The sequence below is a fragment of the Capra hircus genome, chromosome 24 (assembly GCF_001704415.2).
Source record: "Capra hircus breed San Clemente chromosome 24, ASM170441v1, whole genome shotgun sequence".
Classification (NCBI taxonomy): domain Eukaryota; kingdom Metazoa; phylum Chordata; class Mammalia; order Artiodactyla; family Bovidae; genus Capra; species Capra hircus.
In genome coordinates this window covers 33,775,813-33,801,125 of record NC_030831.1, presented here as the reverse complement: position 1 = coordinate 33,801,125, position 25,313 = coordinate 33,775,813, and the positions used below count along the sequence as shown (strand labels likewise).

The 25,313-nt window shown below is 44.3% G+C and overlaps 1 long non-coding RNA gene across 1 annotated transcript; it reads right to left on the bottom strand.

Annotated features, from left to right (window-relative positions):
* On the bottom strand, window positions 18,428–25,065 carry LOC108633781. Its single transcript, XR_001917145.1, has 3 exons — window positions 25,000–25,065; window positions 21,380–21,501; window positions 18,428–18,621 (listed from the first exon to the last, which is right to left on the bottom strand). It is a non-coding gene; the product is annotated as an uncharacterized LOC108633781 (long non-coding RNA).

Genomic DNA, 25,313 nt, shown 5'->3' with positions numbered 1-25,313 from the left:
TCAGGGAACTAGATGCCACATGCCACGACTAAGAGTTTTCATGCCACAACTAAAGATCTCCACATGCTGCAACTAGCCAAATAAATAAATAGATGTTTTTTTAGAAAGAAAATAGACTTTCTTCATTTAAAAGAAAAAGGAAAATATGCCTAAAATGTTAAATTTTATGTTATGTATCTTTGGCCATGACTTTTTAAAAAGGAAATTAAATATATTTATGTTTTTCACTGCCTCCAGGTCCTTTTCTAAAGGAAGGCTTCTGGGTGCCATGGTTGCTAAGTGAAGCAATGATTAGTGACTTAATCACCCAGGGATGCGCTGGTAAATGTTTAACAATGGGCTCTCCAACAAGAACAAAAAATACTCGCATGCAAATATTGGTATACTAGTATAAATTTTACTGATGTCAAGGATAATGAGTCACCCAATTTATTACTGCTGCTAACAATAAAACATACAACATTCTAAGTTCCACATAGCAATTGATTTTCATGGGATACCACTGACTTGCAGAACTCCTGTGTCTGCAGCCAACAATAGTGACAACTGATAAACAAGTACACTTCTACCAAAACTGTTGACTGGTATTTTCATGTATTTTAATAAGACGCAAGTGAAATGATGTAATGATGTAAGCAATTTTTCGGACAAATCAGATGAAGGTTTTTGAATGCTGGAAAAATATTTCCTCCATTCTTTGTGTTATTCAGAATGTAACAGCCACATGCACAACATGGTTGTAAGCTGAATCTATATTGTCTCCACCATATTACTGCATCTAGGCAATCAATAAAACAGTATTTTCAAGCCTCGATTTATAGCCTTTGCTGATTGGCATAGTGTAAATACTTCCACTGTGGCTGATTTCAATCTACCAATGTGAAGTCACTCGAAGGCAGAGTCAGGGAGGGGTCACAAAGAGTCCGACATGACTGAGTACCTAACACTTGCTCCTCACTTTCGTGCAGTGACAACCGCTGCATAGTATTTCCAGTATTTTCACAACAGACGTAGAGTAATAGACGTATAGGTAGTAAATGTGCTAAAATTATTAGAACATGGTGAGTTTTTAGTATTATGTGTTTTAAATATAATGTATTTAGTTGCACGTGCGTGCATGCTAAGTTGCTTAAGTTGTGTCCAACTCTTTTTGACCCCATAAGCAGTAGCCCGCCAGGCTTCTCTGTCCACGGGATTCTCCAGGCAAGAATACTGGAGTGGGTTGCCATGCCTTCCTCCAGGAGGATCCCAGGGGTGGCTGCCCTTTAAATGGGGTTTCATTATTGCGAGAAGATACCACAGAAGGAACCAGAGGAAAAAGTTAGTGAGCCTGAGGGAAGGTCCTTGACCCCAGTGGCCACGCACTCAACGTCTCTGAGCTGATCTCGCCCCACCCTGGTGTCCAAACAGAAGTCTCTTTGAACTGCTCGGCCGCAGCGGACTTGAGGGAAGCTTGGGGGGCGAGGTGCGGGGAGACCAGCTCTCCCAGCTCTCCCACTGCTGTCGGGCCTGCCCTGCGGCCACTTCTGCCTTTCCACACAAGCACTCTGCATAGCTGCCACCTTCTCGCAGAGTTGCAGGTAGAAAGAGAGATGCGATACCTCGGCCTCCTAGCTCTAGGCCTGTCTGAACGTTTTTCTGCAGCCCACCCCCTACCCCGGCTTCAGCCCAGGAAAAGTCTACCCTGCAGTTCATCCATGCTTTCTTTTCCTACTTCCCCTCCTTCAAAAACCTCAACGACAGACCCTCCAGGGAAAAAAAATATGTACAGGTTTGTGGTATTTGCCAACTTCTGTGCTAAAGACACTTCTGCCATGGCTGATTTCAAGCTAGTGGACATGCAGTTGAACAGAGAGGTCTACAGTCAGCTCTCAGGAACAGGTGCAGGCACACCCCTGAATGTTGAGGCCACTGGTTATTGATGGTCAAAGCTGAACTTCCAGAATTTAAAATCCTTCTCTGTCTTAAAAATCCAGCTCTTGACAACAGAAGCCTTTGCTTTCAAGACTTTCGTCCTTGCGGTGCATCTATTTCACCTATTTTAGAATTCAGAGCTAAGACTTTGTCTGTCAACTCTCTCCTACCCCGTGTCCCCAGTGGTAAGAGGAGGTCAGTGGGTACAAGAAAACATGGAGAAAAACAGACCTTGGGACTTCCCTGATGGTCCTATGGCTAGGACTCTGCACTCCCAATGAAGAGGGCCTGGGCTCCATCCCTGGGCAGGGAACAAGATCCCACATGCTGCAACTAAGGGTTTGCACGCCACAACTAAGATCTGGTGCAATCAAATAAACAAATAACTACTAAAAAAACCAAATTACTATCTCAAAACATTATCCATCATCCACTTACAACTTTTTTTTAGGATTTAAAATAGCAACTACACTGCCAATAGAGGCTACACTAACAAATCTCTAGCAAACTTGGGATGAAATTAAAGGAGAGGCCAGATACTAGTAATCCTCCATGAATGAAGGAGGGAAGGATGGAGGAAGAGGGTGAGGGAGAAAAGAGAGAGAATGGATACAGAAGAAGGGAGGGGAATTAGAGGGACAGGAGAAAGAAGAAAATTGCTATGTGCTATGAGTTACCCAAAATGTGATATATTTTGTTCACATTTAACAAATTAATGGTTTCAGCACAGGCACTTGCTAGGTACAACTAGGTATGCCTAACCTCATTTGCAGCTGTCATAAGACTAGACTGGCGCTCATGAAGAAGGCGAGGCGCAGGTCACCGAGGGGCCCTCCCTAACCTTCCCCTACCCCAGGGCCCATGGCCACTGCAGGAACGGGAGCTGAGCCGCCATCAAGTCAAAGCTCAGTTTTTGTTCCCAGTGCCTCCCCTCTTTCCTGTCCCTCCTGAGACTGGAGGGCCGAGTTCCATACCCCACCCCCAGCTTCCAGCCTGGTAGGAGACCCCAGCAGTGAGAGAGTCAGGCTATGGATACTCTGGTCCTCTGACACCTGGCCCTGGGATGTCTAAGACCCCATGTGGAGAATAAAAAGTAAGAGAATCTTAAATATCGGGACTATCTTCTGATCACTTGCAAATTGTCTTCTTTCCTGCCCCTCTCACTCTTGACACACAGAGGGCTGTCTGAGGTACCTCGAAGTGCCTTTGACTTTAAACAGTGAGAAATAATTAAAAGTGAGAAGTGACAAAAACATCAGATTCCAAATAACCTAACTGCTGATTCCTTCTGGAACCTGGGGAAACCATGCGGGCAAGCCCAGGGATGTCTCTGTCTACTAGTTGTGTGACTTCGCAAAAGTTGCTTGGCCTTTCTTAGCTGTGGTTGCCCCATAGCTAAGTGGAAATGATGCTTACACTATGAGGTCAACGTAAGGAGTAAGTGGGGCTTCAACAGAGGTGATAAAGAATCCACCGGCCAACACAGGAGACTTGTGATCCTTCCCTGGGTTGGGAAGATCCCTTGGAAAAGGAAATAGCAACCCATTCCAGTACTCTTGCCTGGAGAATCCTAAGGACAGAGGGGCCTGGAGGGCTACTGTCCATGGGGTCCTCACAAAGAGTGGGACAGGACTTAGCAACTAAACAGCAACAAAAGAGAAGTGACAGTTTACAGGAAAGAGTGACCTGCAAATCGATGGGTTCTGTTTGAGCTTTTTATTTTTTATTGTTTCCCCTTCCCAGTGCCTCCTATTCTAGTCCCCTCTCTACAAAGTCACTGTTTGCAATATAATGTATATGCCTCCAGGCTTCTTTTTAAGGAGTTGCCTCTAGGAGAGATATCTGTGTGTGTGTGTGTTTTAACAGAAGTGATCCATCCATTGTTTCATTGAACAATGTGGCTTAGATAACTTTCTCTGTCAGTACAATTAGGTCTACCTCATTTTAGAATGTAGCAGCACGGTCTTCTATAAAAGCGGTGCACAGTTATCTATTTATTAAATAACTGGTTTATGAATATTTCTTGTTGTTTTGAATTTTTCCACTGTTATAAATAACACTGCAGTGAAGAAGATACTTGTACTTGCTTCCTTCAGCACATGGTTTAAGTTTCTCCCTGGGATAGTGATTAATAGCAGAACTTCAGGGTAGTGGGTTATACAAAGTGATCTCTTTTTTAAAGACTAAATATCATTTATTGCTGTTCAATTTCAGAGTGACCTCTTAAGTGGCTGTACTCACACCCATATTCCCTCCAGCTGAGCATAAGTATACTCAATGAATTTTAATTTCCTCCATTAAAGTGAGGCTGAGCACCAGTGTATATAAATCTTGATCATTTTACTATTTATTCTGTGAATTACTGGTTTATACCCTAGGCCCATTTTTTCAATTAGATCCTATTTTTCTTTAGATGATGTGTTGGTTGTAATCCTTAGTTTTGTGTGGTTGTTGTTGCTTGTCAAAACTAAAGCTCTGTACAGACCAATGTTACCCTTATTCAATGCTAATTTCCTTAAAGACGAGAGGTATTTTATCTTTTAACCACAGCATCGGCAGAGAGCCTCCTCCAGAACCACCCTCCATGAATGCTGGTGGACTGAAGTGTCTCTAGAGGTTGGACGCCCATGCCTCCTGAGGACTGTAACTTTTTTCTTTTTATTTATCGGTGCATTTATTTATGTGGCTGCACCTGGTCTTAGCTGTGGCACACAGGAACTTCAATCTTTGTTGGGGCACGCGGGGTCTAGTACCCTGACCAGAGATCAAAAGATCAAACTTGGGTCATCTGGATTCAGAGCTCAGAGTCTTAGCCACCGGACCACCAGGGAATTCCCTGGAACTTTTAAAAAATGACCTATTTTATCACATCATGACTGACTGCTCATTAGAAGGATGGGGCTATGTATGAATTCTAGAACTGGGAGAGCAAGCCAGAGGTAACTACTGGCCGGTCAGTGTTCATCCTGTGCTGTAGACACTATTTGACAGATCACAGGAAAGGAAAGCCAATGCTTATAGGACACTTACCATACGTGCTGGCTTCCCCAGTGGCTCAGACAGTAAAGAATCCACCTGCTAGGCGAGAGACCCATGTTCGATCCCTGGGTCAGGAAGATTCCCTGGAGAAGGGAATGGCAACCCACTGCAGTATTCTTGCCTGGGAAATCCCACAGACAGAGGAACCTGGCAGAATACAGGCCATGGAGTCGCAAAGAGTCGAACACACCTGAGCAACCAACACTTTCTTTCACTTACTGTACGTGTCAGGTAGAGATAAGTAAGTTTTATACCACATTCTCATTTAATCCCCACAAGCGCATGATGAGGTAGGTTTATGCATCAACCTTTTGTGAGTTTGATTAGTAGGATCGGTCTCCCAAAGCCTGATTTGCCCTTGCGGATCTGATGATGCTGAGAGTGGGGAACGTGGTGACTCTGCCAACATACAGTCACCCTGAGGGTGCCAGGCTGAAACAGATGGCTGGACTCTCTCTTAAATTTCTTGATTACCAAAGAGATCATCTGTTCCAGCCCTTGGTTGACCTGGGGAACTAATCAAAGTCATGCTTTCCTTGCAAGATGCAAGGCTCCAAATAGGCAAAACCCAAACTGCAGGAGAGAAGTGATAGGTGGAGTTCAAACGGCCAGTCCCTGCAGAAACTCAAACTGTTTCAATCTAAAAGTTTTACTTTCATGCTTGCCTTTCATAAGTAGAAACAAAGATGCCTTCCACTAGATACAGTCAACAGATCTCAAGCCAGGGGTAGGGAATGCATTGGCAAGGATCCTAACTTCCCAGGAAAGAAGAGAAACCCCCATTCCCCGCCCCCCCCAACACACACACACACACACACACACACACACACACACACACACAAAGTCATTGATGGAAGATTTGAAGCCTGAACCATTGATACTATACTCCTACTACAAAATGTAAATCTCCAAAAGAGAATTATAGTCATTCTGACATGATACAGCTTTCAGCCTCATTGCAGACTGAGCTGATGAGTCCCGAGCTGATGGCCTGTGGCATGTGGATCACCCGTCCGCTGCCCTCACATAATCTAAACCAGCAGGCACAGGAGGGGCTGGCGTGCTGTTACCGCACTAAGAAGAAAGTGGCTGCTGAAGTGAGTCTGGCTTCGTAATTAGACACTTTATTGTAGCTCTCAACAGTAAAGTGAGGCCCAACAACTTTCTTTGACAGTAAAGTATTCCTTCTTTCTACCAGACATCGATACTGATCTAAGAGGTCTATGCTTATAGCAACGAAAGCAAAAAACATGGAGACTGGAGATAAAACTCAACAGTACACACTAATGATTTGAAGGACAATGCAACCGTCTCCAAATAAATTCTTAGGGATGGATTAATGGAGACCCCATTGCATCGACATGGGTGTATTTTTAAACTATTCAATGTATCTATATTTATTATATTTCATTTATACATATTTAGCATATATATTTCCTAAAGGCTCCTTTCCCTTCTAATCCATATCTTCTTGAAATTCATGATGATACAGTATCGTGGTGTCCTCATTCACTCAACCCTCCCATTTATCCTCAATCAGATAAGATTGTAAACAATGAGCCTGGTGTTTGTGGTTTTTCAGCTTAAGGATGTGGGGAGGTGTACAAAAGGCCATCTATTTGTAAGACTGTGCCTGCACACACAGGGGCAGAATCCTTCCAACCACCATTCCAACTGTCTCTTTCAATCAAACCAAGCGTGGTGATCTGTCCGCGCCCCAGTGTGATCGGAACATCTAATCCTTCCAAATCTCCATGGCCGTGTAGACAGAAAACATCGATCAATCGAGCAAAAGCTACAGCCAGAACAATTCTTGGGATGTCCCTATTGCAATTATGTTAAGAAGCAGTTTCAGAAGGATGGCGATGACAAACTGAATGAAAGTTTGCAGACCAATGAAAATAATTTATAGGAAGAAAATGGTTTTTAATTTTACATTTTTTAGCATGTTTTGTTTTTGTTTTTTTTTCCTGATTACTGAAGTTTGCTTTCCTGGTAGCTTGGATAGGCTTCCCTAGTGGATCAGATGTTAAATACTGCGTGCACCACAGGAGACCCAGGTTCAATCCCTGGGTCCAGAAGCTCCCCTGGAGAAGGAAAAGGCAACCCACTCTAGTATTCTTGCCTGGAAAATCCCAAGGACAGAGGAGCCTGGTAGGCTACAGTCCATGGGGATCACAAAGAGTTAGACACAACTGAGCAACTAACACATCCATACAAACAAAGTTATACTGCTCATTGCAGAAAATGCAGCAAAGCACAAAGGAAAAAGAAAAGGAAAGAATCACAAATAACCTCCTCCTACCTGGCTGTGAACAGCTTTTTAACCTAAAGTTAAATAAATCTGGAGCCAAATGAACCTTCTAGGATCAAGACATGCCCTTAAGTGTTCTCGTGTCTGCCCTTCATTTCAAGGGTTCCTCATCCACAGTCCCAGAGCCCTTGTTGATCCTTCCTGTGTCAGCCTTAGTCTTAGGCAGAGCTGGGAGCCCCTATAAAGTGAATGTCCAGGGTCCCCAAGGAAGCTTGTGTCTAGACATACCTGTTTCAATCTACTCCCTACAACCAAAACTCAGGAAATAGCACTTGTCATTTCACAGTGAAATCTGGCTAAGGACAAATACCCATTGTCTTAAATTCGTTCACACTAAAATGTAAATGAGGTCTGTCTTAAATTCGTTCACACTAAAATGTAAATGAGGTCTGTTTGATGTTTCTGCAAGGGGAAAGCAGGAGAAAGCTCATAACTCTAGGCATCTGAGTTAGGAAGCAGGATGCCATGAAAGACGGTCCTCATTCAGGAACAAGCCATTCTAATATCAGGCAGCCCTTCTTGTTAGTGACTTTTAAAGCCTGAATAGATCTGTTGTAACTTGAAACATGGCTATTCTGTGAACCAGCCACCTAAGGGGCTTGTTCTCTGTGAATTGGCTCTCTGCTACCTCCATCACCTGGGAAAGCTGGCCTGGCACTCACAAGTCAAATCACAGACATCATTTCTTTTTTACCGTCTTCTCTTTAGAAAAAAAAAAAAAAAAGCTTCTTTGTCTCATGTTTTCTAACTGTTCAAGTGAATTCAAACAGGAGGGAGCCCTATCAGACCAAGCTGTCCAGTTTCACGTGAGAATTTCTCATCTTTCCATGGACTTCTCAGCTTGTTTTCGTGCTTGAATTAGACATGGCTTAGGGGTCACTGAACCCCAAATGGATTAAATCCCTTAAATTATCTTTGAGAAAGGGTCATCTTGTGTATTTATTAAATAAAATTATCTAGTGTCTTCTTTCAGATTCTTTTACAATGAACAAACTCCCTTGTTTCTTGGGAATTCTTTGAAGTTCCAAAAGCATCTGGCATATTTTACATGAGACTTTTCTAGGTTCTTCTTCCTTAGAAACAGGAAGTTGACAAAAAGCCCCAAACATTTATTTTAGTTTTCCAGAATGGGAAGGAAGATGTCCAATAGGTTCTAAAAATAGTAAAAGCCCTTCCACATGAATGTGGTCTTTACCCAAAGAGTCACTGGATTTAAATTGTCTGAAATTTGTCCAAAACCCACCTGGAGACCTCTTTGCATTCAGTATTCTTAGCCATGAAACTAGTACACCTGGAAAATGGCTTTATTTCTGTTCCTTGATAGGATAAATAATTATAACAACAAACATGCTTGACAATAAAAACTCTGTCATTGAACCACCCTATTCTCTCTCTTGTAACAGGAATTGGCATATTATTGTCCATGGGCCATATGCACCTTGTTGCCTGGTTTTTTGTTGTTGTTGTTGTTGTTTTTAAAATAATTTGTTCAGGTGAAATTCATGTAACAGGAAATCAACTGTTTTAAAGGGAGCAGTGCTGAGGTAGTTAGTACATCCAGTGTTGTACACCACCACCTCTTTCTAGTTCCAAAACATTTCCATCGTTCCAGAGTAAAACTCTGTACCTATTAAGCGATGTCTCCCCTGCCCCCCTTCCCTAGCCCTTGGCAACCACCACTCTGTGTTCTGTCTCTATTTATTTACAAGTAATAATTATTATTATATACTTAAAAATAATAAGAGTAAATAGACATGGAGGTTTCATATAAATGAAGTCACACACACTTAGCATCATGGCTTGGAGGTTCATCCACATTGTGGCATGCGTCAGTACTTCATCCCTTCTTATGGCGGGATGATATTCTCTTTTATGATATGCTCTTGGATGTGTATACGATGATTTGTTTATCTATGGATGGACATTTGGCTATTTTCCACCATTTAGCTATTGTGAATAAAATGTGTGTATATGTACCTGTCTGCTGCTGCTGCTGCTAAGTCGCTTCAGTCGTGTCCGACTCTGTGCGACCCCATAGACGGCAGCCCACCAGGCTCTGTCCCTGAGAGTCTCCAGGCAAGAACACTGGAGTGGGCTGCCATTTCCTTTTCCAATGTGTGCACGCGTGCTAAGTCGCTTCAGTCGTGTCCAACTCTATGCGACCCTATGGACAGCAGTCCACCAGGCTCCGCTGTCCACGGGATTCTCTAGGCAAGAATACTGGAGTGGGTTGCCATTTCCTTCTCCAATACATACCTATCTAGGTCCCTGCTTTCAATTATTTGGGGCATCTACCTAGGAGTAGAATTGCTGGGTTATATGGTCATTCTATGTCTAACTTTCGAGCTGTTTTCCACAGCAGCTACACAATTTTACTATTTTACTTCATTTATACTATTTTATGTACACTTACAGAGTGCCGGCGCATACTCATTGGGTGAATTCACCACAGAACACAGATGAGACCCAGGTGTCCTGACTCCAGTCCAGGGAAAGGACAAACCGGGATAGCATCTGCTCAGGAGAAAAAAGCAGATGCTTTGACTCATTCGCACAGTTGTAACTTGTCCAGGGGAAATGTGTGTGTGTGGGGGGGACATCCCACTGGTTGGACCACAATCCACATCACCTGCCGTGGTCTGGAAAGCCCCACCTGTCCACAGGTACCAGTAACACACACCTGGCCACACCCCCTCTGTGGGCCTCTAAGTCAGCCTGAGGGTAGCTGCACCATGACCCAAGCATGTTCCTGGCTACTCGTCACCTGGCTGAAGCCCATAGTGAAAAACTACAAACACTCAGGAGAAGGCTCAGGAGGCTCGTGTGCCTGCTTCCACCCAGGGGAGGAATCGGCCAAGTGCGGAAGATGCCCCGGCTTGGCTGGGTCTCAGCCAGAGGACCCACGTCTGCCACCACCTGGTTCCACCTGAGCATCCTCTGAAGTTCTGCCAGTGCCCTTCAGAGTTGGGGTGGGGTGGCTAACACCTGATATGGGGCCACTAGTACTATCATGGAACATTCTCAATCTCTTGTCCTGAAATTGTTCAGAATCGCCAGGCAAAGCCTCTAGGGGTGGAAGGGTTGCGGCGGGAATGAGACGGAATCTAGGCGATGAGGTCTAACTCTTCCTTTGTGGTTCATCTCGTTCCACTGGCTCACAGAATGCCCTGTGCATCCAGCCCTTCAGACCAGAGTTCCCCTGCAAATGTCTATCCCCACACTGCAGCATCTGAACTGACTGCCTGAGGGAACCTCTTCCAAACCGCTCCACCCTCTACTCTCCTTAGTTGCCCTTGCCCTGGCCCTGGGGACTGTCCAGGCCCCAGAGCCCTGCTCATTCCTTGCCCACAGCCCCACCTCCTCCCCAGGCCCCCTGTGCCACGTGCACCCCGGACTCTCACCATATCCTGGAAGCTCTGGGTCTTTTGTGACTCTGGCCCTTGTATCTGTGGTGGTCTTTATTTTGGGCTTTCCTATGGCTCAGTGGCAAGGAATCTACCTGCCAATGCAGAAGACCCAGGTTTGATCCACGGGTCAGGAAGATCCCCTGGAGAAGGGAATGGCAACCCACTCCAGTATTCTGACCTGGAGAACCCCATGGACAGAGCCTGGTGGGCTGTGACCTTGGGGTCACATAGATTTGGACAGGACTGAGTGACTGAACCGCTGTCTAGTTTGCCCTTTCTCGCGCCCCTCCCTGGCTCAAAACTCACTCTCTCCATGGACCCGCCCCCTACCCCTAGTCTCCCTGCAGCCGAGTCATCCCTCCTCCTTCCACCAGTGTCAGCATTTGCCACTCCCCAGGCACCTGCAGTGCAGCTGTGTCCCCGGTCACAGGGAAACTCCCGAGCAGGCTTGCTTCACTCACCTCTGTATCCCTAACAGTGCATAGGGTGATTGGCAAGAGAAAAGCCTTTAACGTGAACATGTAGATCAGCTTGGTCTTTGCCCTTAGGCAGGCATGATGGCTGTCAGAGGTTAAGGGAGCAAAGGGAGCGAAACAAACATGTTGAAAACTTGCCCTGTGCCAGTTGAGGGTCAGCCATGTATCTGCCAGTTTTACCTGTGAAACCACCTCATATCGAGTCCACCTGGGCCTGGCACTGGTCATGGAAGCTTGGATGATGGTAGCAGCTGGAAGGGAAGGGAGGGCAGCAACCAGTGATAGAGGGGCACCCAGGAAACACTTGGTAGAATGATTGCACTCCAGGCCCTGTCTGCTGTGCAGCAATCACTAAATAGGAGTCCTGGCTCCCTCTGGCAGTGTGAGGAGCACCTTGGTGCCTCCCTCCTGGCTGACTCCTTATGAGAGGCATCATGGAATAATGGAAAGGGTGGAGGTTTCAGAGCCACGGGGACCTGGGCTCAAATCCCAGCTCAATTATTGCTAGCTGTGTGATTGCAAACAAATAAACTCTCTGATCTTCAGATTCCTCTTCCAAAAAATAGAAATAAAAAAAAATTGATCACAGGATTATTCATTCCTAGAACAAATATTGTTTTGAGTCTTCATTTGTATAGTTATCTGATTTAGTTAGTGGGAATATGCAGCTTCCAATATAAGACAGATACATGCAGTGGTATGAAACGGCATGACCTGAAAAAATGCCAGGCTCCTCTGTCCATGGAGTTCCCCAGACAAGACTACTAGAGCAGATTGCCATTCCCTTCTCCAGGGAATCTTCCCAACCCAGGATCAAACCTGGGTCTCCTGCATTGCAAGCAAGATTCTTTACCATTTGAGCCACCAGCAACTTAAATATCCATTTCTTTCCCTTCTGCTCTTTATTCTCTAGTCAAAAGCACAGAATCCTTAGAGAAACCCCCTCCATTCTTTCACTCCTCCGGCGCACTTATTTTATCCTCCAAGTAAAGACCATCTCATATAATAGTAATATCTAACACTTACTGGGTGCTTACTGTGAGCTAGGCATTATTGGAAGTATTAATACTTATGTGTATTTATTTATTAACTTAATGCTCACAACACAGGTTGGCTTTCCAAGTAAGAAAAAAAAGGCACAGAGACACTAAGGAATTTGTCAATGTCACACAGCCAGTGAAAGAGGGAGCTGGACTTTGAACCTGAGCACCCCAGTTCAAGCTCACAGCCTGAGCCAGCACATTAGAGAGTATATATTTTAGCCCCTCCAAATGATACCGCATCTTCAGAGCTGTGTCTCTTTTACCTCCTTTTTTTCTTTTCTCTTTCCCTCTCTTCTCTTCCTCTCAGCTGAAGAAACCAAAGGTCACTTTGGACAGGGTTAGGTAACACACTCAAAGTTACACAACTCCTGTGGCATTTATCCTGGTTCCAGTTCTCATGCCCTTCTTATGACATCATGCAATACCAGACAGTATGAAGGCAAATGGCTGAAATTAATTACCATTTTGAGTAAACAACGTACATGACTTTTATCCTCCCAGTTATAGCAATCATTTGAAGGTCTCAGATCTCTCGGTAAATATATATATATATATATATATTCCCATTAGACACCACTATGTTTTTCACTTTAGTTAACACTGATCTGAAATGTTTTGGTTTTGCTAGTGTTATTTGAGTTTCTGCCCCCATAAATATTTGCACTGTTGTCTCCATTTTAATTAGTTTCTGGTGTTTTCCTTGGACTGGTTTTATGATGGGATGGGAGTGGAGTATTTACAATCTGACCTGCTATCTGTGAAGCTTTGCACCCTCAAAGCACGTCGTCACAGCTCAGAGATGCCATCAACGTACAGTCAAAACAAGTCCAGGCGTGTTCGTGAGCAAGGCAGTGCTGTGTCTCAGCTGCCAAGTGACTCCGAAGCACCCAGAGGCCACCACTACATGGGGGACATTACAAACAAGCCTCCACCAAATCTTCCAGAACTGTGCCCTTGAACTGACACAAGGTTACAATCCAGAACCTAATACTAGGGAGAATTTGTTCTTGTGTCAAGAGGGCACTCAACCCAGAGGAGACAAGAGTGAAGAGATGCCATTGAGAAGTTGGGACATAGGTCTACAGAGGCCGGTGGACCATCAGGGAAGTCCCCTTCTATTGCCTTTTTAAACCCAGGATAAGAGAGACAGCTCTGCAAGCATAACAAACACACATCAAGGTAGTGTTAGAGACTTTGCCTCTGTACTGGTCCTGCATGTTCCAGACGCATGGAGGAGGGTGAGGCAGGTGAAATGGACAGCCTAGGAAAACCTGACTCCTCCAAGTACATGAGGAGAACCAGGCTCAGTCACTGAGCTGCCGCCCTACATACGGGCAGCTGGATGCCAAGGCAAGTGACAGAGACTGCTATGGGCTGAACTGTGTCCCCCACAACTGTGCTGAAGTCCTAACACCAAGTGTGACAACATTTGGAAATAGGGCCTTTAGGAGGCAGCTGAGGTTAAATGAGGGCATAGGGTGGGGCCCTAATCCGATAGGACTGGTTGCTTTGTAAAAAGCATAGATAGATCTCTCTCTCTCTCTCTCTCTCTCTCTCTCTCTCTCTTCCCCCTTCTCTCTCAGAGGAAAGGAAACATGAAGACAGTGGCTATCTCCAAGCCAAGAAGAGAGGTCTCACCAGAAACCAAACCCTGCAGGAACCTTGATCTTTGACTTTGTAGCCTCCAGAACCATGAGAAAATAAATTTCTTTTGTTTAAGCCACCCAGTCTGTGATATTTTGTTAGGCAGTCCTGGAAGACAAAGACAGACAATATTTTTGTTTTACAATTGAAAAGAAAATCAAGTTTTCTTTGAGATAGATTAAGCTCTGAAACTTTTAACTATATACCCAATGAAAATGAAAATTTTAAAAATCCAATGGAAAAGTCTTTTGTCCAAAGATGACAGCCTAGAACATACATGTATGGTCAGTTGGCCTGGAGAAAAAGTATAATTTCACAGTAAATTCTATCCAACAAGTCTTATCAGAATCCATCTGCTCTTTTAAGAGTTTGTAAAATCATCGGATGTCAGGGTTGCAAAAACCTTAAGTATTACTCCTCTGCGTGTGTGTGTGTGTGTGTGTGTGTGTGTGTTAGTCACTCAGTAGTGTTTGACTCTTTGTGATCCCAAGGACTATAGCCCCGCCAGACTCCTCTAGCCATGGAATTCTCCAGACAAGACTACTGGAGTGGGTAGCCATTCCTTTTTCCAGGGGATCTTCTTGACACAGAAATTGAACCCAGGTCTCCTGCGTTGGCAGGAGGCTTCTTTACCATCTGACCCACCAGCGAAGCTTCAATTTCATTCCTATAGTGGAGAGGCTAAAAACTCACATGCTGGATTTTGATCACCTGAGACCATCTAAGAAAATGAAATCATCTCCAAATCCCACTTTCCTCAGCTATAACATGGAAATGATAATAACAACAGCAGCACATTGACCTCAGGCTTACTGTGGAGATGAAATGAAGTAATCTACCCCAGTGTAGCGTCTGGCACCTAGTGCATGCCCAGTGCATGTTAACTGTCTATCTTAGGAAAGTCACATATAAGATACAAAATACTCTGCAATCAAGTTAAAGCCAGACCCTCCATTTTGGAGTCACCCTTGGCTCTCTAGCCACCAAGTAGCCAGCTACTGATCTGTAAAGCCAATTACATATTGATCAGTTAGAGTGAGGGGAGGAAAAGGTATTAGAGAATGACAGTAAAATCCATTTAAGGAAATCCAGTTCAGTAAATCCATTCTCTCAAGATCAAGCCAAGTGGAGTCCTTGTGCTCACAGTACAGAAAGGCATTATTATTGCTGCAAATGTACTTACCACCCCTTCCAACATCTTGCTCCTATGGTGTTGGAAGGGGATGTCCACAGAGAGGCACCGGGCAGTGGTGCATGCTCAGTCAGTCGTGCCCGACTCTTTTGTGACCCCATGGACTGTAGCCCACCAGCCACCTCTGTCCATGGGATTTTCCAGGCAAGAATACTGGAGTAGGTTGCTATTGGAATTTCCTATTCCAGGGGATCTTCCTGACTGAAGGATCAAACTCACATTTCCGGTATCTCCTGCATTGGCAAGTGGATTCTTTACCACTGAGCCAGCTGGGAAGTCTCTTGGTGGCAGTGCGGGGGCGGGGAGGCAGCCCCCTCCCCAAACTGGAGTATGGCTGACCCTGGGGCCACAGGAAACAAATGTGGCCCAGCTTCCTGGAGTCCCAATTGAATGAAGTAGAATGCAAACATTTGCATGATTTTTTAAAAGGCAAAATACGGTACTTCAAAGAACTTTCTGGCGTGCCGTATTCCAGCCATGCCTCCAGCTGGGCAGGGGCTGTGAACTCTGCTCTGCCAGAGGGCTCCGGGCTAAAAGAAGAGCCCAGACCAGAACCAGCCCCCACTCCTCACCCCCATGCCAACAGCCTCCCAGCTGCTTCCTCTCCTCCACCAGAGTCATCTTTACAAGCTCAGCAGGCAAGGCCCATCTTCCCAGAGGAAACACCTTCTCAACAACCCGCTCTGGCCTGTGGACTAAAGTTCAGTTTCTTTAACTTGGCACAAGACCCCCTCACAGCTGACTCCCAACAGCCTTGTAAGCCTTTAATATTGACTACTCCCTACCCACCATGCTCCCTCCACACCTGCGACTCCAGTTCTTCATCCTGCCTTCCCGATGCCACCCCTCCCCTGCCCATTTCCTCTGGATTGCCCTTCCCAGGCTGTGCCCCCACCCTGGCTCAGCTCTGAGATCTCAAACAAAGTCCCCTCCTGTGCGCTGATTTTTCTACTCCCCCCTAGCCACCCTCCGCGGTGCTCAGAATGCAGAGCAAGGTTTACATGCCAAATACTGTCAGTCTTTAACCACCAGTGTTAACTGCCTCCTAAATTACTATTTAACTGGCTGCCTGTCCTGCTGACGACAGTTTTGTCCTCTTTCGCTTTTCTAATCTGTAGAGGAACGTTCCTCACAAAGTTGGACTGCTCTTTTGAAACGAAATCTCAGCAGATTTATTTCCAAACCAAATTAAAACAGGAAGTGAGAATCCAAAGCGTGCTCTACTGTGACAAAAGTCACATTACGAAACCAAAGTGTCCTCATCTCCCGTCTCCCCAGGGGCAGAATGACAGTCCAGGGCTCTCAGCTGAGACGCCCGTGAAATTCACGTCAAGAGGTTCTTGTGGGGCAAAAATATCGTGGGGTTTTGAATGCCAAAGAAAAGTCCCTTTAGACCTTAGTCAGATCGTGGGAATAGAGGGGCTGCAAAGAGCCAGGCTGGGGGCCAGCTGGAGCTTAGAAGACACGAAAGTGCTTCTTTCATTAAAAAAAAAAGAAAAAAGAAAAAATCCTTTAGTGGAGGAAGTCCTGTGTCCCCAAGCAAGTTCTGACTTCACTAAAACAGCTGAGCTAAGCTCTGCCAGGGCACAGTCAATTGACAATGAGTTCTGTTCGTCTCTTAAATAAACAACAAACCAAACTCTATTCGTGTTCACCCCAATTTCTTGGTAGAAACCAAAACCTCCCTCCTGACATCACTGGTTCCCAAAGCTGCTGCTGCGAGTTCTGTTTGATCTTGTTCATTTATTTTGGTGGGTCTCTTTTACGTTTTTTTCCCACAGCTGGCAGTGAACAATGATCAATAAATTAATGAGAAGAGAAAAAGAAATCGACAGACCGTCCTGGGAACCCAGGACTGTGCCAAAGCCCACAGAGAAAGCTGTGAGACCAAGTCCTTTTCTCCTGTTCTTATAAATATGCAAATAATTTATCCTGTCCCGAAGTCTACAGCAGCTCATTCATTTTTGTTGTTGTTTTCATTTTGTTTGTCTAACAGTTACTGAGCAGTTACTGTATTGAAAGTCATCCATTAGCACAACTTTAGTGGTTCTTAAACTTCCCTGCCTTAGTCACTCTTGCTAAAATACAGATTGCTGGGCTGGGCCCTTGAGTTTCTAATTGTGTAGCAAGGAGGTTGTTGTCGTTTAGTTGAGAAGTTGAATCTTACTCTTTGCGACCCCATGGACTGCAGCACCCCAGGCTTCCCTGTCCTCCACTACCTCCCAGAGTTTGCTCGAACTCATGTCCATTAAGTCAATGATGCTATCTAACCAACTCATCCTCTACTGCCCCCTTCTCCTCCTGCCCTCAGTCTTTCCCAGCATCAGGGTTTTTTCCAATAAGCCGGCTCTTCTCATCAGGTAGCCAAAGTATTGAAGCTTCAGCTTCAGCATCAGTCCTTCCAATGAATATTCAGGGTTGATTTCCTTTAGGATCGACTGGTTTGGTCTCTGTGCTGTTCAAGGTACTCTCAAGAATCTTTTCCAGCACCATAGTTTGAAAGCATCTTTGATGCTCAGCCTTCTTTATGGTCAAACTCTCACATCTGTACATGACTACTGGAAAAAAACACAGCTTTGACTATACAGGGGGTGGGGCCCTGGAATTTGCATTTCTTGAAAATTTCTGTGTGTACAGTTGTTGCTCATCCCAGGAGCACACTCTGAAAAGCACTGTGTGAATATATCCACCACCAAATCCTCAGAATACCCAGAACACAGAAGATGCTCAATAAATATTCTTTAAGCTGAACTGAAACCACTTTGAGAAAATCCTGGACTCTGAGATAACAGTTTGGTTTGTACAAATATTTACCCATCTTCCCAGCTGAGACAGAGATACAAGTGAACAACTTTATATAGCAGAGCGCTCTTGTTTATAGATCAAGTGTTAGGTTGAGGACAGACTGTACTGCAGCTGACTTGTTGGTGAGCTGACCTAGGTGTGGACACCTTGAGGATTATTAAGTAAAACAGGAAAATCATTTTATCATCTTTTCCCCTACAATCACCTCCTTCTTTTCCTCATTCCTCTTCCTCCTCTTTCCTGTTTCTGGGCCCTTCCCCTCTTCTCCTCCATCTCTACAAGGCTATCAGTTAATATTTGTACACATACTTTGAGTTCTTGGAAGAGAGAAACTGTATTAGTGCCAAGTGAAATAAGTAATTTCTCTCTGTTCTGTAAGAAGGTAGACAGCACAACATTATCATCCAAAAAAAAAAAAATTATCTTCTTTGTAACATCCTGTTTATTATACTTTAGAGTAAACAAAAAATCTTATTTTTTTTATAAAATGAACCTCAAACTCTATAATCCAAGGTGATTGGTGGCATGGGTTCAGCAGTTGGCTTTTTTTTTTTTTTTTTCATACCATGAGACAGGCAGGATCTTAGTTTCTGGATCCTGTAATAGAAGCACAGATTCTTAACCACTGGACCACCAGGGAAGTCCCCAGCTGGCTATTGTAAATAATACTTTTAAATACTTAATAATGGTGGCTTGTTTTCTGGAAATAGCACCGTATCAAATGACCTCTTGTGTCCTTGGGTCCTCTCACTTTTGTCATTTTCTTGGTCTTCATCAAGTAGCAGTCCTGGAGAAATATAAATTATATGGGTTTATAATTTAGCTTCTGTCTCCTCTTGGTTATCTTGCAAAGCGAGAAAAGTAACTTCATAATTCTTGTAGCTTAAAAGACATGGATCAGCCATTCTGATCATGGCATTTGTGTCTCTCCACGTGATTCTTATCCTTTATATTTTATCAGTTTCATGGTTGTTTTGTTAGGCATATCAGTCAAGATAGTAAACTACAAGCAGGGACTTCCCTGGTGGTCCAGGGGGTAAGACTCTATCCTCCCAAGGCAGGGGGACCCAGGTTCAATCCCTGGATGAGAAACTAGACGTCACATGCCACAACAAAGAGTTCGAGTGATAAAGACCTGCTATAATACAATGAAGATTCCTAGTGCCACAACTAAGACCCAGCACAGCCAAAAAAGAGAAGTAAAAATAAATATTATAAACAAATAAATCGCAAGCAACAGAAACTGACTTTTGCCGGTCCCATTCTTGGAAGACTTGAAACACCGGGTTCAGTACCACCCAGACAAGAGCCGTAAATCTAGCCACAGAAGCAGCCACGTGAGGAGGCTACCCCATCACTGCAAAGTCAGGGGTGTGTGTGCATGTGTGTGAAGTCAGGGGTGTGTATGCGTGTGTGTGTCACCCACCATGTCTGAGTCTTTGCAACCCCATGGACTGTAGCCTACCAGGCTCCTCCATAGGAGGACAATCCCATCCCTCCTCAATGGGGTTCTCCAGGCAAGAATACTGGAGTGGGTAGCCATTCCCTTCTCCAGGGGATCTTCCCGATCCAGAGGTCAAACCCAAGTCTCCTGCACTGGCAGGAAGATTCTTCACCATCTGAGCCACCAGCGCTGCTCCCCAAAGCCTGAGCAATTCAAGGCGACTGCTGCCATTCCCTACAGAGCCACAGCGCTGCTCCAAGAGTTCAGCCCTGCAGGAAATGACTGACTGGGCTTGAAGGCATGTGCACCATTAATTTGACAAGCAACTTGCTTTAGTGATAGTATAGATTTATGCTCTGACCAGTAGTTTGTTCCTGTAACTTCATATAGTCCTCAACATTTGTGATTGTCAGCTGCTTTATTTTTTTCTACAATCTAACGAATATAAAATGTTATCTCACTATGATTTTAATTTGTTTCTCTGATTTAATTTTTATTTTTTAATTTGTGAAGTTGAGCATCTTTGCACACATTTCTTTGTCACTCTGAGTTTCCCTTTTTAGAATTGCCGGTTCATATGATTTACCCTTTTTCTACTAGCTGTTTTATGTTTTTTAAGTGATTTGTACGAATTCTTTACAAATTTTGAATATTAATCCTTTGTGAATTATAGTCATTACAATTTAGTTTCTCCCAGTCTGCGGCTTTCACTTTTTATAATGTTTTTTGATTGGCAAAATATTTATTTAATGTTGTCAAAAGATGACTGCATGTTCTTAATGGAAAACCATGCATTGTTGAGAGCACATCCTTCTGTGTTAATTGTTTTGAGCTATTTTACAACTTTTAAGTTGCAGATATTGACAGCAATGCAAAATAATTCTTGTTTCTTGACATGAAAATAAATTATGTCTGAAGACTCTGATGCTGGGAGGGGTTGGGGGCAGGAGGAGAAGGGGACGACAGAGGATGAGATGGCTGGATGGCATCACTGATTCGATGGACATGAGTCTGGGTGAACTCCAGGAGTTGGTGATGGACAGGGAGGCCTGGCGTGCTGCGATTCATGGGGTCGCAAAGAGTCGGACACGACTGAGCGACTGAACTGAACTGAACTGAGGATGGTTCAGTTGCCTCTTTCTGCCCAAACCCTTTAATCTCCCTCCCCCAACCTGCCTGCAGGAAAGCCAGCTTCACATCAATTTGTAAATTTATTTCAACATTCCTTTATCCCATATAAACTTGTGGTTCTCTGCTTTCTCCTTTTAACAGTCATAATGCCTGCCTGGTTCCTTCATTAATAATGAAGTAAATAAAATCTTTAATATGCATTAATTCTGTATCTGTATGAGTCATGATTTTACGTTTCTGAAAATTTCCTTTAACAAATATATCAATCTTTTCCTTTACAATCTGTGTTTCTGAGTCATAAGAAATTATTCTGACCCTCAAGATTATAAAGGTGACTTATGAGCCTGGAAGGCTGCAGTCCATGGGGTCGCTGAGGGTCGGACACGACTGAGCGACTTCACTTTCATTTTTCACTTTGATGCATTGGAGAAGGAAATGGCAACCCACTCCAGTGTTCTTGCCTGGAGAATCCCAGGGAAGGGGTAGCCTGGTGGGCTGCCATCTATGGGGTCGCACATAGTCAGACACAACTGAAGTGACTTAGCAGCAGCATACCTATCTTCTAGGCCTATTGAAGTTTTACTTTAATATTTAAACTATCTGCAACAGATTTTTGCTTACATAGTTTAAGATGGTGATGTCATTTATTTTTTTTCCTTGTGGAGAGCCAGTTTTCCCAGTACCACTTATTAAACTGTCCACTTTCCCACTACTAACTGATAATTCTATCTCGGTTATGTTTCAAAATTCTATCACGTGTAAGTCCATTTTGGGGTTCCCATTCTTTTCCAGTGGTTGGCACCACTGCTGTAATTCCTACAGCTTTAAAAGAAATCCTAACATTTGGTAAGACAAATCTGCTACGTTCTTTGTATTTAAAGTTTCCATGGCTGTTACTGGCCCTTTACTTATCTGTATCAGTTTTAGGATCAGTTGATGATAATCCACAAAACGCCCATTGGGATTTTACCTAAATTCTCTTTGATTCACAGATTACTTTGGAGACAATTGACTTCTTTAGGATTTGATGTCTTCCTATCCACAGACTTCCCAGGAGGGCTTCCCAGGTGGTGCTAGTTGTAAAGAACCTGCCTGCCAGTGCAAGAGACATAAGAGACATGGGTTAGATCCCTGGGTTGGGAAAATCCCCTGGAGAAAGGAATGGCAACCCACTTCAGTATTCTTACCTGGAGAAGCCATGGACAGAGGAGCCTGGTAGGCTACAGTCCATGGGGTCACAAAGAGTCGGACATGACTGAAGTGACTTAGCACACACACACATGCACAAGTGTGGGAGTTATCTCCATTTGTTTAGATTTCTTCAAATATTTTTTCATAAAATTTTATGATTTTGCTGACACAAATCTTGCATATCATATGTTAGTCTAATTCTAGGTACTTTTGTAGGGTTTTTTTTTTTGCTGTTGTAAATGGTACTTTTCAGATGCTTATTACTAATGTACTTGCAATTGATTTTTTTTATATACTCATGTCATATCCAGTTACTCACATATGTTCTTAAAGTTAGAATTTTAGTGTGTGGTCCTTCAGCCAATTCTTAGTCCTTCTTGGACCTAAGGGACTCAGTTTTGGTTTTAAACTTTCTCGTGGATGATATTTCAATTCAGTGCTGTGCAGAATATCAGACACAAAGCAGACACATTCATAAACATTTGTTATATAAGTACTGGCCAAAAGAAGGCACTCTTATTTGAAGAATTGTGCATTTCTCTTATGATCTACAAATTTCATATTCAGCTGCGTAATCCTAAGGACACGACATATACATCCCCTCCCTTCCAATTTCATACAGGTAAAATCTATTTAAAATAAATGCCAAGAACAGCCCTAAAAGGAGGGAGGGAGGAATGGAACATCACAAACTGATACCTAGCAGGAGTTGAGGAGAGGGCACTGTTGCTGGGCAACCGACTTCATTCCCAGCAGATGCCAACCCAGTTCTGCAAGGGTCTCCTTTCCCTCCCTCCTCTCTATCATCTGTTCCTCTTCTCACTTGACAGAATCAAGAATAAAGATCACCCAGAAGAGTGGGAGTGAGGATAGAGAGGTTTACTGAGCAAACCTCACCTCTGGAACAAAGATATGATCTGGTTTCTAAAACACACATTGCAGATTGAGATTTATTTTCCCCTCATGGAGAAACCACACTGGCATTCACTGGGGTTGTGATATGTTTGTTCCGCAATTACAGACTTGAAATCTGAAAGGATCCTCAGAGAACACTGGCCATTATTGTTTGAAATAAATCATCCCTTGATGAGAAACTCATAACAGAATTCAGAATCAGATAGAGTAGGAGTAGTGGGTTCTGCTTTGATATTTGAAATGATTGTCCGACATCCACATATTTATATCTGAGAAGTGTGGGACTGGAGGCAGCAGAACTGCCTGAAGCAACAATCTACCTTTCTGGGCCGTCAGTGGGATGGAAGTGGAGGTTGACGCCCAGATGGAAGATGAATCACACTCCCCCCACCCCGAGGGTCTGTAGTTTGAGAAGAGAAGAGACCAGACATGGAGGTCTGGGAAACATCATCTCTTAGAGGAAGGGGAAGCCATGGGAAGAGATGCCGGCCAAGCACGCCAACAAGGAGCAGCTGCAGAGGTAGGGGGTGAAGGAAGGAGACAGGAGAGGAGCCACGCAACGTTTCAAGGCAGAAACGGGAAACAAGTGAATGATGAAAGGGGTCAAGGAAGACCAGCAGGGAGTGGACTTTGCACAAGTTGGCCACAGGTGGCCATGGGAGGTCACTGTCTGTACTTGTGCCCTTGTGCTTGGAGCAATGGGGCCCCGGTCTGGCTGGTTTGGTCAAGTTACTTAACTTGTATGGGTCTCTGATGGCTCATCTATAAACGGGGCATGAGGACAAAAACTTCCTTCAGGACTGTTCTAAGGATCACTAAAAAGATTCTCAGTGTCTTGATGATGTTTCTGCCTTCCACTCACCCAAACCTCATCCTCAGAGCTCATGTGACAATCTGCTACCTCTCATGTCCTCTGAGCCTCTCTCTGCAAATTCCTTTATGTTTAGATTTACTGTGAAAACCTTATTCTGATGCAAGCATAATAGGAGGGCACTGCACTGATTCCCTCATCTTGTATACCCCAACTCTCCTGCAAAAGCACAATCCCAGCCACCCCGAACCTCAGTCTTCCCTCTGACCTGACTTGTATTCTCTGGAAGTCAAGGAAACAAAAGAGGCCAAAGTCTCCTTTGAGATAAACATGAGTGATTCTAAGTGCAGATATTAAGCGACCCTTTGGTTTTCTCCACCAAAAGGATGCATGGTTGCTAGGAAATCAACAGCAGGTGTGGTTAACACCATACCTCACATGAAAATACTCCCAACCTAAAGCCCTATAATTATATTTAGAATTTTTACCTGTTGTTTCATTGTTGTTGTTTGGTCACCAAGTCGTGTCCCACTCTTTGTGAACCCATGAACTGTAACCCACCAGGCTTCTCTGTCCATGGGACTTCCCAGGAAGAATACTGGAGCAGGTTGCCATTTCCTTCTCCAGGGAATCTTCCCAACCCAGGGATCGAACTCATGTCTCCTGCATTGCAGGCATATTCTGTACCACTCAGTCAACAGGGAAGCCACTGCTGTTTCACTATCATCTCTCCAAAATTTAGTTTAACAAATATTTATTGAACTTTTACATGCAAATGTAACAGAGAACAAACCTGAGTCCATACTGGATAGACTCCTCTAGCTCTAACCCTTGCGCTTTGTTGCCTGTGCTGAGTCATGCTGACTCTGTACCTTTTGTAAAGAATGCTGCCTATTAGGCCTGAAATATACAGGAAGCCCATTCTCAAGTCTCTGACCTTGGTGTAACACTTTTGCATTCATATAGAGATAAATAATTGCAGAAAAGACAATAACACTTTCTTGTTGGAGGTATATAGGAACATTGTGACCAGGCCTATATGTAGAGATCCCAGAGCAAAGAACAGAGCCACCAAGAAGTTGCAACAGCCAGTCACACCCACTCCCCTTTTAGTATAGAAGATGCCTGAATGGCAACCCAGGTAAGATGGTTCTTTGGAACACTAGTTCACCATCTTCTCAGGCTGCTGGTGTTCCAAATAAAGTCACTCGTCCTTGCCCCAACAGTTCAGCTCTTGATTTATTGGCCAGTCATGCAGTGAGAAGGGCTTCCCAGGTGCTGCAGTGGTAAAGAATCTGCCTGCCAATGCAGGAGACTCAGGAGATGCAGGCTTGTTTCCTGGATTGGGAAGATCCCCTGGAGTAGGAAATGGCAACCCACTCCAGTATTCTTGCCTGGAAAATCCCATAGACAGAGGAGCCTGGTGGGCTACAATACAGGCCACGGGGTCGCAAAAGAGTCGGACACCACTGAGCGACTGAACGAACACCATGCAGTGAGAAGTAGGAGCTTGGACTCCATAACATACGGAACTCGCAAAGCACAAATCTGGTCAGGTCATTCCTCAGCTGAAAAGCCTTCGGTGCCCTCCCAGCCACAAAAGGAAGTCAAGATTGCTTAATCTGATCTACAAAGCCAGCCTTGTCCGGTAACACTCCGCACTATAGCCTCACCTCACTGCTGCTCGCTCTCTCCACTCCGTCTCTTGGGCCTTCCTGAAGTCCTTCGCTGCTTCCGCCTGCACCTCGATTTCCCATTCTTCAAAATCTCGCGACATTTCCGGGGTGGTCCAGTGATTAAGACTCTGAGCTTGCAATGCAGAGAGTGTGGGTTTGATTCCAGCTTGGGGGATTGGGATCCCACATTCTTTGCAGTGCAGCCAACAAACAAAACACTTTGCTTAAAAGATACTATTAAGTCCAAACAGAAAGAATTGCTTTCTCCTGTTCATTGATGATTTCAGATGTGCCTAGCTTCATGCAGCAAA